Consider the following 10,516-nt stretch of genomic DNA (forward strand, 5'->3'; position numbering starts at 1 on the left):
TGGCCGTCCGGACAACGTGGAGACGGCGGGAGGTCCGAAAAGTCTCTGGGGACGGAGACTATCTCTGGAAAGGCTCCCGCCGTGGACCAGGCGGGGCGTGCGATGAGCGTCGCGGAGGGGCGCTTTATTTCTTTAACCGTAGAGCGGCCCCGGAGGGGGGGGGGGGGGGGGAGACCATAGAGAGGCACGCTGCAGCCTAGAACGTCGCGTGTGCGTGGGGCGGGGGTGACGCATGCGCACTGCGCTGGGGCAGGCGCCGGCGGTGGGGAGCCGCCATGTTGGTGATGGCCGCTGGGAGCGGGGCCGGGCGGGGGAAGCAGCCCCTGTCCCAATCCCGGCTCGCCGCTTCTCCTCGGCTTGTCTGCCGAGGGAGGGATGAGGCGGGACGAGGAGCGGGACCGGGCCGAGCCTTCGGGAACCGCCGGCACCGGCCGGGGAGGGGAGGGAGAGGACGGGCAGACACGACCTTTTGGGGTATAAAGTGCACCGGCACACCGACTCGTGTGTGAGGGAGGCTGAGGGGAGGCGCGGAGGCAGGCGGGCAGCGGGTCCGCCCGCTGGAGGGCCGCCTCGTCCCGGCGATGGCGGCTGCCATCCCCCCCATACCCCCCCCCCAACCCCCCCCGGCCCCTTCGCCCTCCCAGCGCCTCGCTGGGACCGTGTTCCCGGCCCTGAAGTGGTGCCCTGGGGCATTTCCCAGCTAGACCTGCCGGTCACCTTGCCCTGAGCGGGGTGGGGGACACACCGCGGGGTTCCTTAGGGCAGCAGTTCTGATCTCGGGTGTTTCAGGGTTTTTCTCTAGCAGCAAGCGTTTTCAAGGCAGGATGGTGGTGCTGAGTTGCCTTTGGGTACGGATCCAGAGAGCCGGCTCCGACAGCGGCAGGTGGCAACTGGGGACGCGTGACGCAGGGTGGCACCGGAGCTCTGAGGTTTGGTTAGGTGTGGGTGGCTTTAACCCATCAGTCGCATGCTTAAAGGTGATGTTTCTGTAGAGGAGGGGATAGCCCCCTGCTCGTCCCATCAGCAGTTGTCTGTGCCCCATCTGTGGTGCTGAGGAGAAGCCCCCCCAGACCCTGCTCCTCCTCGTAGGTGCTCTGAGGTCGCTCTCTGGCCTGGAGGGTGTCTGGGGATGATGTCCCTGTCAATTGGGGACAAACTGTGCTGGCAGGCAGTAGGGATGGCAGAACCTCCCAGAGCGGGCTAACCCTGCTTCCACCCAGCACATCGGACACGTCCTGAGCCCCGGTGTCCTCAGAGGTGTCTGGGATGGGAGCCGCATCCCTGGCCGGCAGCTGCCCCATCTCATGTGCTGGAGATGGGGCGGGATGAGGTCTCAGTTGTGCCTCCCTGGTACCTGTGTGGACAAACCACCCCAGCGAAGCACCCAGCGCTTTTCCCCTATCTGTGCTGTGCCGCAGTTTCCACGCCCGGTTTTCCAAAATTCAGGCTTTTTGAGTTCTGTAGAGTAGAAACTGAGAAGTACTGTCTTCCAGTTTCCCTGCCATCGCACTCCTGGGTGCGCTGGTCTGGCAAGAGGCAGGACGGCCGCTTGCTGTGATTGCCTTCGCAGCGAGGGGATGTGGTGGTGTGTCACCACAGCTTTCTGTTTTCTGAGAGTGTTTTTCAGGAAAGGGGTGGGGGTGGCGCCTGGAACAGGCAGAGGAGCTGGCGGGGATCTGCTGCTTCCCAAAAACTCGGTGCAGCTCCCAGGGGAGATAAACAAGTTAGTCACTCGGTGAGCTCACGGCAGAGGCATCTCAGCCTCCATGAGAATTTGTCGCGGGCCTTTCCTGGGCTGCCGGGTGCGAGCGTGCCCCCGTGCCGGCTCCCTGGAGGAGGCAACAGCTGCGGGTGATGGCTGGCCCCGTGCTCCTCGTGCTCGGACAGTGCCTGTCGCCTGTCCCTTGGTCCTTCTCCCCGGACCGTGGTCCTGGCAGGAAGCCCCGGCCCCTCTCCCACCGTGCCCTGGCACTCGCGGCACCTCTGACGTAGCCCCTGAGCCGAGCAGGGACTCGGCCGGCTGTCCGCGGGATCCAGGCATGTTCCTGAAGTAAGCGACGGATGCGAGCAAATACGAATAAATAGTGAATCAACTGAAGGGCTGCTGTCTGGGGGAGACTGGGGGGCTCTGGGGAGGGATGATCCCCCTCCTGTGGTGTCTCCGCTGGCTGCGTTTGGGACGGGCAATGCGGCGGCGGCAGGACTTCCCACGGTTTGTGGCTGGCGGGGTTGTTTCTTAGACGAGCCCCCTTTGGGGTGTGGAGTGTGGTCTATGGAGCTCAGTGGGATTTCAGTCCTCCTTGTGCCCTGCAGAGCTGAGCTTCTGCTGCTGGCACGTACCTGCTGGGTCTTGCGGGGCCGGGGCAGGCAGTGCTGACCCCCCCTCGGAGGTGCACTGGCCAGCTTCTGGCTGCCCCAGGTGCCCGGCGCTTCGGAGATGCACCTGCTGCTTGGCCCTGGCACGTAGGATCTCGTGTGCTGGGAAAGAAAGTGCCTGGGATCTTTCTGGGGATTTCCCAGGGAGAGCTGGGATCTGGGAATTTTCTGTCGTCGTCCCCCCCCCCCCCCCTTTTCCCCTCCTTCCTCCAGCAGTGGCTCTCACTCGCGTGCTAGTCCCAGGGTCACAAACGGTTTTAAAAAAAGCAACAGCCCACACAATGCTCTTCCCTTCTGTAATGGGTGCTGGTGACGAGATACCGCATCCGGCCCGGAGGATACAGAATTAGCCCTCTGCCTGGGAAAGGCCCTGCCAGTCCCTGCCGGCAGCTCCAGCGCCGCGGGGCTCTGAGGTCAGCAGCGCATCGCCACGAGCGGAGGAAAGTGACTCCGCATCCTACAGATGCGTCCTCTGTTGGGCTCGCTCGTTCCCCTCTGACGGGTCGCGCAAGAAATTGGTCTCTCTTCCCTGCTCGCGGGATTTCTTGGAGGTTGCGTTGCTGGCGCTGGTGTCAAGCGGTGCATTCTGTGACGTGCGGGGCACCTGCAGGTTTCTCTCTACGCGTGGCTTCTGCACTGGCAAAAATTGGGGGAAGTTTCCGCAGGTCAGGACAGGGAATTCACGTTTTACAGGAAACGTGGTAATTTCCACAAGAGCAGCAAGAACAAAGGGCAGCTGAGCAGATTGGGGGTATTCCTGGAAATATCCTGGTTTGCAGGACAAAAATACTGAAAGATGTCAAAGTGGGTGTAGGAACTGTTTCATTTTGATGCACATCCACCCCAACCTGAATGTCACCGTCCAGCCCAACTCAACCCAATACAACCCAAACAGCACAATGTATTACAACCCAACCCGAGTGATGCAGCCCAGCCCTCCTCAACCCAACACGAACGACCCAACCCAACCCAACAGGAATGATCCAACGTAACGCAACCCAATGAGAATGACGCATCCCAACCCAACGCGAATGATGCGACGTGGCCCAACCCAACAAAACCCATCATGGATGACATGGCACAGCAAGACCGGAGGAAAATCCAGAGGACCCTTTAGGAAGGTGAAGGAGAGGAGGGTCCATGGACTGGAACTCCAGTTGCTGGCTAGTCCTATCCTACCCCTGCTGCAAGGCTGTTGTAATGAAATTGAAAGAGCAAAACAACCTCTATCTGCCAGGACTTCCCCTCTAAACAGGCTGTGAACCGGTGAAACGTGGTTGTGTGTTAGGGACCTGAGAGTCCAGGGGGATTTTCTGGTGTGTAATAAAGGATTGAGCCTCTCTGCTCCCCCTAACTCCCTCCTTTCATGTCACTTATTAGGACTAGAGTCACCTCTAAACATCTGTCTCTTGCAGTGATATTGGTCAGCGATTTCAAGAGGATTGAGGGAACAGCCCACCAGGAAAACCTGGAGTATGCTACTGTGTTAAGAAAGTGAGCTAAAAACTGAAGCAAAGCCCCTGATCTGGCTGTGATCCTGACCGCAGTGTGCAGCTGCCTGTGCAGCGCTTGATCCAAGGGCTATTGGAGCCGAGGGACGTAGCCGGGTCCCTCCGGGTGCAGCGGTGGGCTGCCCATGGGGCCGCCTGTGGTATCACTGGCTTTGCTGCTCCGGCATTCCTTCTCCCTGAGGCCAAGCTCCCACTCCCAAGAAAGCATCATGTCCCCATGGAAACACAAATGCTTATTTATTTGACTTGTTTCAGTTGTTTTTTTTTTTTAATTTAATTTAATCCCCCCCCCGCTTTTTTTTTTTGGTTATTCGAAGGAAGGAAGGAAGCCCAAACTCGGATGTTTGTTTGTTCTGTCCTGGCCGATGTTCCCTTGGTCACGCTCCAGTAGCCGATAAACTGGCAGGGAACCGGAGCATGGAGCACGGCAGAGCCTGGGAAAGGCCGGGACCCTGCTTCCCCCAGCCTTACGTCACGGTTTCTCTCCGATTAGCTTGGCCTGGGGGCCGCATGTTGCCAGCTGCCTTCGCTCCCTCCGCTCCCCCTCGGACAGGCAGCATTTTTATCACCAGCTCATGGGACTGTTCTTGGTGGGATGTCTGCAAGGAGAGCATCTCCCTGCAATCCAGGTTCCCTCCGCCCTGCCCTTGGTGTCATCTTCCAAGCCCCCGACCCACGGTGCGGCTGGGACCCACGGTTCATCCCTGGCTGTGGGACCATGGAGGGTGAGAACCCACAAGGGATCTGGGCTGGGGTGTGAGCTGTGCTCTTCTCGCAGACCTTCACCCTTTTCATCCAGGCAGGTCCCACTCAACCGCGGGCATCCACTGATGTCTGCGGCCATTACAGACCCCAGACAGAGGAGGAGGGGGTGCTCGCAGGTCTGAGCAATCGGTCAGGAGCTCATCCCATGGCTCCTGACACGAGCCATTAGGTTGGAAAGTCTCTCCTTCCTCCAAGCTGGAATATGTGCTCAACATGGCCCGTAAGAGGCAAATAATTATGGGTTATTGAATATGTGCCATGGGTGAGTGATGGGTGGGGGAGCTGGAGCCTTTGTGGTCCTCTCGCTCCCTGCTGCCTGTCGAGGGCAGGGATGCGGTTCAAAGGAAAGGGGAACATGCACCAAGGGGCTTGATCAGCTCAGGAAACTTCTGAAGCTCTCCTGGGAAGAGTATCTGCCCAGGGATGTTGGGGTGGCTCGGGGAGGTGAGACCGTGTCTCGTCCCCCAGGATCCCTGGGGTCAGAGACGCATTTGGGTGGGCTCAGGAGATGAGTCCCTGGGACCCTTGCAGGGTAAATGAAGGTGCTGGAGGGAGAGGCGTGGTGGAAAATGCTGGAGCAAGAAGGCAACAGGGGGTTGGATCTCTGTTAGAAATGGAGCGTTTGCTCTTGGTGGTCTTTTCTTTGCAGCAGTGGAGGGACTCTGAAGACACCCTTTGGGTGTCCTCTCCTTAGGGGAAGACAGTAGGAAATATGGGTGTCCCCCACTGGCACCCAGCTCCTGCTGGTGTCCTCATGCAGGAGACTTGAACTTCTCCCAGCCAAGGCAAAGCTGGTGGCTCCCAAACCCCCTGCCTTGGGCCGCACATCCCAGCAGCTCTTCTGTTTCTTGCTTCTCTGCCATGGAGCAGTTTTTCCCTGGGCTCCCAGCAAATTTCCTCATCTGTTCCAGCATCTCAGTGCCTTGGGAAAGTTGGAGGGAATCACTCGAGTGATGCAGAACACCACCGTGGGCATCTGGGTCCAGTGAGGAGAGCATGAGTGGCTGAGGAGGAAGGTCTCCCTCCACCCATCTTTTGGCACAATGTCACCTGCCCCTTCCGTGGTCCCAGCAGACGCTTGGCGGGCTCCCCGGCTCTGGCTCCCTTCTCCCGACCCCACGTGTTTGCCAAGGTGGCCATCCCGAGCCACGCAGCCTCTTCCTGCGAAGGAGGGTGGTGGGTGTGGGGGGTCTTGCCTGGGGAGCAAGTGGGGATGCTCGGGGGGATCCCTGGGCTGTGTGCGAGGCCAGGTCACCCCAGCACCACACGGCGCAGCAGGCGCTGCGCTGGCTCGCTGCCTGCTGGCCCAGGCAGTCCTTCCAGAGGATAATATATAGCTTTGATGCTGCTAATTGGAGCTCTTTCCCTACACTTCCTCCTTTCAATCTTCCTCCGCCCTCGGCTCTGCAGGGTCAATAAGTGATTCGCATTAAAGCAGAGTCTGTCGGTTCCCGTGTGTCTACGGCAGCCGGGTCTCTGCCAGGGGGGCTGGGAGGAGGGGGCTGCATCAGCAAGGTGAATCCTCCAGGGATGGGAGACAAATCCTTGCAGGTCTCCTCCGTCCAAACCTTCTCCTGCCGTGTGCCTCTGTTGCCTTTTCCCGAGCCACTGGGGTCCCTCTGCTCCTTCTCTGTCTCTCCCCCTTGCCTCAGCCCCTGCCTCTCCTCCGTCTCATCCCCCCGCCCTGGTCTGGCCATCAGCAGACAGCCACTATCGATTTTCCTGGTTCAGCAAAACCCAGCCGTGAGGGGAGCACGAGCCGGGGCCAGGCAGCGGTGACACGTGCGATGGCAGTGCTGTCACGTCCACAAGCCGGGTGCGAGGGTGATGGGGGAGCTGTCTGGGGAGAGCTGTCGCGGTCCCCGAGGTCCCTGCCAGCGCTGCGTCTGGTTTTCTGGGAGACCTGGGTGGCTCTTCCTCCCCTGTGCCCTGAGCAGCCCTGGTTCATGAGATCCAGTGGTGGGGAAATGCAGCTCCTCCATGGGACTCTTCTGGAAACCCTTCAGTGGGGAAGCAGGAAACCCTCAGCCCTCCCTGCTTTGGGGATGAACAGTCCTTTGCTCTTTCCAAACGGACCCAGGTGGATGCGGACGTGCTTTCCCCAGGGAACCCGTGATTTTCTCAAGCCAGTTCCCAGCTGAAATCCCACATGTCCCTCTGAGCTGCCTGGGGACACAGGCAGTGGGGGAGAAGCTACGTCCAACATTGAGGCTGGATCATCGCCCTCCTTCCAGCCTGCTCTGTGATGACCCCCAGCAAAGATGCTTTGGATCATGGCGTCTTGGAGAGCAGTGGCCAACCTCCTCCTCCGGCCGTGCCCTGGGCGTCATCTCCATATCCCATAGCACGGGAGCGGGAAGGATCCTTTCCAAATTACTGCAGACCGAGGATAAGCCATTGCACCTACCAGAAGTGGTAACTGAGTCAGGAACCGTGAACCGGCTTAATTTGCTGATTTCCGTGGATGTGTGCTTGGTGATGTCCTCCAGAAAGGGAGGAGTTGGCCAGTGTGGGCAAAGACGAGTCCTTCCTTTGAACTTTATTGCCTGTGTGTTTGCTGTGGAGCAGAAGATCCTCCCCTAGGCTACTCTCACACCCTCCACTCGTGGAAAATAATAAAAACTTCAGCCTCACATTGCCTCACCCCAGGAAAATGGGGCGTCCTTGGAGGGGCAGACACCCGTGATGCTGGTGCAGGGATGGGGCAGCACCTGCACCTTCCCGTGCCTCCCCATGGAGACAGGGGAAAGGTGAGCCTTTGTACAGCCAGAATTTCCCCTCCTGTGCCGGGGGTGGATGCTCTTCCTGCCCCAGAGCAGATATTTGGGGAGGGTGGCGATCGGCCTCCCCTGGAGGTGAGCGGGAGGAGGTGGGATGAGTCAGGTGGAAGCCACACGGAGACCGAGCCCCTTAAATCCAAGACCTCAGTGGTTCTGTGTGTCCGAGCTGAGGGTCGGAGCCCCGCTAGGATCCATGTCCCATGTCCCCAGGTCTCCCCCATGGCTCCTGCACGGGCTCCCCAGCATCACCCCTGTGCCTGATCCCTTGCGCCGGGGACTCAGGCCATGGCTCCTCTCCCACCTCGCTGGGACCCAGGAGCAGCACGGCCATTGGCAGGGGACGCAGCCTTGTAGCGGGGTTCCCCAGCTCAAAACTAGCCAACAAAACACCGCGGTGTCTCCTTGCAAGGTGGCCAGCTCTGCTGGATGCGGTCCCCGAGCAAGGGACATCCCGATGCCGCCCACCTCGGAGGCAGGGGACGAGAGGGGTGGTGCGTGCAGGTCCCCCTTTTTGCCAGTCGCCTTATTTTGGAGCAAGGGCAGCTCCGCCTGCGTTGAGGCAGCGTGACCGCGGAGGGCTGCCTGCTAACTTTCCCCCCTCCCGCGGCATCCCTGGGCTCACCACCCCCCTTCCCGTACCCCAGGGATACCCTTCACCCCAGGGTCACCGCTTTGGCCGCTGCACAGCCCCTTTCCCCATCCGCCCCAACTTTCCCACTGCCTGCAGCTGAGCCTGGCCCTGCCCCAGCCTTTCCATGGCCCCTCGGGTCCAGCTCAGAGTGGAGGAATGCAGCTTTCCAGCCCGGGGTCTCTTTGTCCTAATAAGTGGCCCTGGGGGGGTCTTAGTGTCAGGGCGCTTGGCACAAAGGCAGACAGTGGGGTTGTCCCCATTCAGGCAAGCCGCCGTGCTCAGCCCACCCTGGTAGGGCAGCATGGACCAGCAGCATCCCTGGGGAGCATCCCTGGCCTGCCAGGACATACCTGGCAGCTCTGGGAAGTCCCTGGAAATAGCTGGAGGGAGAGCCCAGCCCCATATAGGGAGCTTCAATCTCCTCCTCACCTTTCCCAGCCCATTAAGGGGCTTTAAGCATCTCTGCTGCTCTCTGTCGCCCGCTCTGTGGGCGTGGAGGAGTGGGGGCACGGGGCTGGAGTTCACCCCGCGTTGGTGCTGGTGTCGGAGAAGACCCCTCCTTGTCGCGTGCTTAGCCTCCCATTCCTCCCGCTTGTGGGTCCCACCACACCAAGTGCTGGTGGCTGGGATCTGCAGCCGGACGAGCTCCAGCCACTGCTGAAAGGTGGGTTTTGGGGTGGGGGTGTGTGCGGACAGCTGGGGGACACTGGTGTCACACCCCCACCTCTCCAATGGAGCCCTGAAGCCTGTCTCGAAGATGCTTTTCCTGGGAAGCCCAGCGAGGGATGGATGAGGGATGGATGGTTTGTGAGACCCTGGAGCGGAGCATCAGCTCGCCACGGGTCTGACCACCACCCTCGCCGCTTCGCTGGCTCCGGCCGGGCTCAGTTTGGGGGCAGCAGGGGAAATCCTCTGGCCCCTGCCGTGCCGGAGGTGGGAGCAGACAGTCCTTCTGGCCTGACCTGGAGACGCTCAACCTCCGAGGCTTTGCCTGCACTTCGGGGGCGCGCGTACGGGCTTCGGGCATCTCCTGCTGTGCCACGTGCAATGGGTGGACATGCCCAGGGGATTTTTGGGGCTCACCACCAGAGCAGGTGCCCACGGGGAGGTGGGAGATGGTCTGTGTTGGGGGGCAGTGAGGGATGGGGTGTTGGGGGGTCACGGCCGTGGGGCAGAGCCTCTCTGTCTCAGCAGAGGAAGGCAAGGAGGTGAGAGAAGGTCAGAAAAGTTTTTGCCTGGCCCAAAAGCGCTTAGGCAGGAGGGTCCGAGCCTCCAGATAACCACTGTTATTTAATTTATTTTTTCTAAATAAAAAAAAGGAAGGAAGTTAATAAATAATGTAAAGTGGAGAATGCATTAATGAAAGAGAGAGCGAGGGAGAGAGAGGGAAAGAGAGGAAGGGACAGGGCAGAGTGAGAGCGCGGGGAGGGGGGAGAGAGATATTCCTGCCTGTATCGATTGGATATGATTACATTAGACCTATCAAATATTCATACTACATTCCACAAGAGGTCATTGTGTGTGTTTCTCCAATTTAGCTCTGCCTTGGCGCAGGGACCAGACTCCAAGTGGGAAAAGGGCTGCGCAAATGGCTCCAGCTCTCTGGCCCCGGGGCTGCCGGCTCCCACTCGCCGCAGGGATGTCACCCACTGGATACCGTGGGGTGGTGACATGCTCCGGGTGGGATGTTGGGGCTGGGGGTGAGTGGGGAGGGGGATGCTGAAGGGGGTGTAGAGGGGATGCTGAGCTGACTGCTGGCTCTGCGGGTCTTTTGCAAAGCCCTTGAGGGCTGTGGATCGTGTGTGGACACAGCAACCGCCGCTGAAATAGAGCTGCGAGGACTTACGTGTCCCAGCGCCAGCACCTTGCTCCTCCCTAGCAAGTGTTTCTGCTCCCTCCCCGGGCAAACTCAGCGGCCGGTGGTCACTATTTACTGGCTGCTATAGGCTGTTCCTTACCCAGGAGCACCTTAATGGGGGATTTTAACTGGGACGTCCCTCCGCCAGCTGGGAAGGGGTCAGCCCAGGCCACGGAGACAGGCAGGAGGTGGATGAGATGCTGTACGGAGGGCAGGCAGGAATGTGTGACAGGTCTCCCGCTGCGGTGCCCATCTGCCAGGGCACGCTGGCTCCCCTCACCCTGCCTCCATCCCCTCCGCGCTGCCTTTGCTGGCTGGGATCCTCGCGGAGGCTCCCAAGGAGGACCACAAGGGAGAAGGACCTGCAGCATCTGTGGTTCCTGTCTCAGGCGGCTTTCAAGGACACAGCTGTCCCGTGGCTGGAGAGAGCAGTCAGGGTGGGCTGAGCCCACCTTGCAAAACCCACCCGTGGTGGTCCTTTGCCCTGGGGAGGCAGCTGGGGGACTGCTGCCCAATTTTACTTCCATGCGAGGCACTTCCCTTGACCGTGCCTCAGTTTCCCCGCACTACGATGCTGCCGGCAGGGGAGGCAGCC

Source organism: Harpia harpyja, chromosome 18 (assembly GCF_026419915.1).
Source record: "Harpia harpyja isolate bHarHar1 chromosome 18, bHarHar1 primary haplotype, whole genome shotgun sequence".
NCBI lineage: Eukaryota > Metazoa > Chordata > Aves > Accipitriformes > Accipitridae > Harpia > Harpia harpyja.